The sequence below is a fragment of the Acyrthosiphon pisum genome, chromosome X, assembly GCF_005508785.2.
Source record: "Acyrthosiphon pisum isolate AL4f chromosome X, pea_aphid_22Mar2018_4r6ur, whole genome shotgun sequence".
NCBI classification, from domain to species: domain Eukaryota; kingdom Metazoa; phylum Arthropoda; class Insecta; order Hemiptera; family Aphididae; genus Acyrthosiphon; species Acyrthosiphon pisum.
Window position 1 is genome coordinate 116,830,328 of NC_042493.1, and position 5,655 is coordinate 116,835,982.

A 5,655-nucleotide genomic window follows, 5' to 3' on the forward strand; every position below is an offset into this window, starting at 1 on the left:
GACATATTTTTTTTTACAAGAAATATACATTCTACGCGCGTCCATTAGGCACATACTCATATACTATACTTACCTACATGTATTACATTTTATAAAAAAAAAAATAAAATTCCATGTGTTTTTATCGGAGAATGTGTTTTATGACCCGGTAGAGTTTACTAGTTTTATAAATCAGGAGAGTTTACCACCGCCTATCAATTTGAGTAAGTAAATATTTGTTAACCCCATTTCTGTAGATTACTGGCAATCAAACTTTACTGAATGCCGATCAATATACGGCTTGCGTACGTTTATAAAATATATTATACATAGGTAGGTATATCCTATATATGTATGAGTATTCGTACCGGATTAAATTGCTCCGTGGAAGGCGAACCAATTGAATGGTAAGACGTAAAAAGGTGATATTAATATTTTATCGAAAACTCGATATTCATTATATCGGTTTTATAAACGGGTAGCATGCGAAAATGGAGCATTTCGAATCTGCGTGGGAGGTAAACTTGAGTTAATCCATTGTATCATAGATGTAACAATATCTCATGAAACATATAATTGTAGTAGGAAAAAAATTAAAGATCGAAAAGGTGGGATGAGGTGATTGTAGGTGAGACGTGTATATTATTATATTAAACACGGTGTGACAGACCGACGTGTATGTGTGTGTGTATATGCACGTGTCTGGGAGTCGTGTAAAATTATGTTGTTTAAGAGTCTCCACATAAGATCGTCCTACTACTGTGTTATACCTATCTGCCTAATGATGTGTGAGTTATCTACGCTTATTATACAAATATTCAAGCACTTACCTTGCGCGTAGATTGTTGCAGGTGGTTCTCCCGAGTAGTTAGCAATTCTTCGGGGTCGTGTTCGACAGTCAATATCACGATGACAATATATGTATCTTGGTTTATATAATCTGTAGAATTTCGTATACCTTACACTTTTTTATAATTGTGACTATTACCATGTGCTCTCAAGATTCCTACATTCGTAGCAAATGTACATAAAGTCAAATCGCCAACCTAATGTAATTTACGTTAATGAGCATTTTGTTGTGGTGAACACTTGTGTATCAAAATAGGTTTTAAAGATTCCTACATTCGTAGCAAGAGTACATATAGTCAATTCGCCAACCGAATGTAATTTACGTTAATTTTTATCGTGGTAAGCACTTGTGTTCCAAAATGGGTGTTAAAGATTCCTACATTCGTAGCAAGAGTACGTAAGTATAGTCAATTCGCCAACCGAATGTAATTTACAATGATGAACATTTATTATTACACCTTGAACACAGCTCTTAGAATCCCTACATTCGTGACAAGAGTACATATAGTCAATTCGCCACCCGAATGTAATTGAAGTTAAATGAGCGCTTACTACTATACTTATATTCTAAAACAATTGCTATGTTCGTGTTCAAAGTGTAATTTTGTAATAATAATGTAATTAACGGGATTACGATATGATGATAGCCACAGAACTTTATGTTTTTAAAGATTAAGAGGTAGGTGAATGGAAAAAATGAACAATGTAAATTTGTCTGATAGAGAGATAACTAATTCAGACAGTCGTAACGAATGCTGAGGTAATCCAATATACTTATACTGTATACGCATGTACGCACAACCATGATCACTCCCTTGAACAGTAGTGGAACAGTGTCGTGATGTTGACTGGCGTGGACCTTGTGCATGGGTCTTCTTCTGAAATATACTGGCGACTAGTCGATTCTGTGGGGTCCTTATATAATATGGCTTCGGTGTAATCCCTTCTTCTGATATGCATTGATTAATACGTGATGTTTTTTTTTCTTATTTTAGGCGGTGCGACAAAGGTGTCACTGGTAATTTATTGTTTTGTTTTGACCGAACGTCTTGATTGGAAAATTGTCGAAGGGGTCTCGTTGAATATAATATATATGTGCATATTATATACGTAAAAATGCATTGATGGTTTTATAATATATGGTGTCATCTGGCGCCGCTGATAATTGATTATGTTGTTTTTCCTAAATGTCTGAACGGATAGGTGTTGAATATTGTTTATGTATTGCACGTGTCGCGTGTGTATGTAAGGAGTGCGTATGTATATATTTATGCGCAAATCGTATGTATATGTATTGAATAGCCCCACATTCCATATGGACCGTCGCCACTAGTTGTCTTGTGTTTTATTTTAAGTTCAAATATTATATATTACAAAATATTACCTCTGTCCGCTCTGACTAAGATCAATATATTTAATAAACACGTAGTTTTTGGCAAAAAATTAATGATACAAAAAATGTGTTCATCATACGTTAGGTATACAAATACATAAAATATTTATAACTTAGAGCCGGTTGCACAAAAAAAAAATTATTGATCCAATAACTTATTGGCTCTATAGGTTTTATCAGTTTGATAAAATATTTTATTGATAGATAAATATTTAAAAACGTTGCACAAATCATTTCTTATATTATTATATTTTGAGCCACATACCATAATGGTTCAGAGTGGTTCAATTATTTAACATTTGGTTCATTAATATTTTGATAATATTGTTCTGTGATAATATAAAGATGTTGATAACAGAAGATATGTTGATAAGGTTTCATTAATTTTATTTTATTGAACCAATAAAACTTATTGGACTAAAATCGGGCCTATAAATTTATGGATCAATAATGACTAATGGTCGATAACTTATTGGTTCAATAACTTTGTGCAACGTATTTTAATTTTTATCGATTCAATAACTCAACTTATTGGACCAATAACTATTTGTTGAACCAATATAGTTTTGTGCAACCGGCCCATAGTATAGTAAATAAACATTAAAATGAAAAATGAAAACAATATACATCGCAGGCATCTATGTGTAGTGAATATTAGGTACAGTTCAGGGCTCGAAAACGTTCATATAACGTTATACTTGTCAAAAAACGATTGAAAAAGATAACAGAAAACAAAACGGTAAACAGTAAACGGTAATATTAAATTATCACTAAACAAAACGATGCAATGAACGACAGTTTTAGTAAAACATAAAACGAAACGAAACATGAAAACGAAAAAAATAGTAAAACAGTAAGTGAAAATAAAACGTTATATAACAATAAATATAACGTTTTATAATAACGTTATATTATAACGTTTTCATAATAAATTATTGCATACGTTATAATAATATTATAATATAATAAATATTGATATTTATTATTTATAGACGATTTCAGCAATAATTCCACTAATCTCTGATGGCATTCCATGGTTTATTTAATTTAAAATTTGTGTCTGGTTGATAGTTATATTGTGTTGCCGTGTTGGTATATTTAAGGAATTAATCAGAATAATAGTTAAGATTATAATTCATAGAACAAAAATAGTATTAACAACTGACTAAAATTATGAGTAAAATATTAAAATACCCCATGTTATTCCACGTGGAGCAACGTTATTTTTATTTATTGATAAATCTATTATCTAGTGAATAGTATCTACAATAATATATTGATTCCGACGCACGACGCGCAAAGGTGTGCGTGATTTTAATTTTTAACGTTTTGCCGTTTTGGATTATTTCATAATATTTACTGTTTCACGACTCGCGAGTGTGAGTGGTTTTAGTTTTTATACGTCAATAATCGATTTTAAAAATGCCAAGAACGAAATCTAACCCAGTTGGTCGTATGTTCTTTCAATATGATTTAAATACAAAAGCAAGTACCTGTTAAGTTCGAAATTGTAAGAATCCTGTGAGAACAGGTAATCATTCTAATTTATAAATAAGAATTGTAAAATGTAATACTAGATAATGTTATAATTTTCAATAGTATTTAATACTTAGGTAAATGTAAAAATGAATAACGTTTTAATTTTCAATAACGACAAACAGAATATTTGAATAACGTTTAAATTACTAATAAGGATAAACGCATAACATGTGTAACGTTTTAATTCTGTATAACAATTAACTCAAAACATGTATAACGTTTTAAATCTAAATAACGATAAACGCAAAAATTCTGTAACGTTTTAATTGTAAATAACGTTAAACGGAATTTATTTTTTAAATTCGAACCCTGGTACAGTTTAAACGCAACAATTGATTTTTTTATTTTTTCAGTATCTGAAAAAATTTCTTATATCATCATACTATGCATTATACCTACCTATATGGATAATTATATTATATTCAAGTTTATTGCTTTATTGAAATGTTGACAATGTACATAGCTATTATAGACATTACACTTCATTCGTCAAGTCTGAATTTATTTTCTAATATCCTGTGTTTGAAATTTTCTCCTAACTCCTGAGCATTTGTCACGTCAATGCCCGAGTACAAAATTATTTCCTTAGGATTTATCTTTGGAATTTTAAGCAATTTAGAAACATATCACACCCGTGGCAGCAATGATGGTAATAGATTATATTTCTTTGGTATAATGTTGTGCCAAACAAAGTAACAAAGTTATAATATCAAGTGTATAATATGGAAAATGTATTAAAAACGTAATTTACACGAACGTACAGATTAGAGACTCATGTATTAAAAGTTAAAACATATATTTTTTTTATATGTATTATTCATAATACATATTATATATTTATGATTACAAAGACGCATCTTTGATGTTTAAAATCTAAAAATATTTTATATTTTGTTTTGCTCTCTCGGTCTATAAAAATAATATTATTTAAGACGAGCCGAGTGGGACCCACGGATAGAACAAAAAACATAACAAACGCGAACAATCAATTCTGACGTTCAGTAATAACAATAGAGTGGGGGTAAAACAATCGCTTCCTTATATAAGCGTCACGCACAGACAATAGACTACACTCAGCCCAACACGGCAGCTCATCGCAGATGACCACGTCGACGACGCCCGCAGCGCAACCACACAACACCGACCAGTTTTTCTATCGACACGAAATTATTCATTCGTCACAAAGTTAACTTACTATTGCGTTTGCTCTAACATCAGGATATTGTAGTGTAAATCTAAAGTGTTAATAACGTGCATCGACTCATACCAAACAGACAATCAGAGACGTACACATTCCGACGAGAATCTACACATCTTGTTCACTTCAATACGAGGTAAGTGAATATATATATTATGTTTTACAATCGGAGACAAATTATCAATTCGGTACGCAACTAATAATATTTAGTAGTAAGCAGGGGTGGATATAGGAAAAAATATTGGGGGGCTTGCAAAAATAAAAATAACTATCATTATTTTTTTTTAATAATTATATATTGTGTTTTTATAAGTTATAACAATTATAAAATCAAATTTAACCGCCTCGGTGTTTTTGCCATAATATCCAAGATATCTTTACAAGATCTTTACACGTCTCTGTATATATTTAATAATGCCAACCCATTTAATCGGTCCTAAGCCGTCTTGTTTCGTAAATAGGTTTTTAGTCTATGAAGACAAGAGAACAATCTTTCACCCGAAGCAACTGAAACGAGAAGTGTTGCTCCAATTTGCAAAAACCTATGTATAGACTCATGTAACATAAATTCACAAAAGTTTAGAGCGTCAATAACGTTTTTGGCCTTTTATCTTCAGGCATATTTGAACAATATCTGAAACAATTATATAGGTAAGTTTTCATACAAAGAACAAAGAATATCTGAGATAATAAGTGT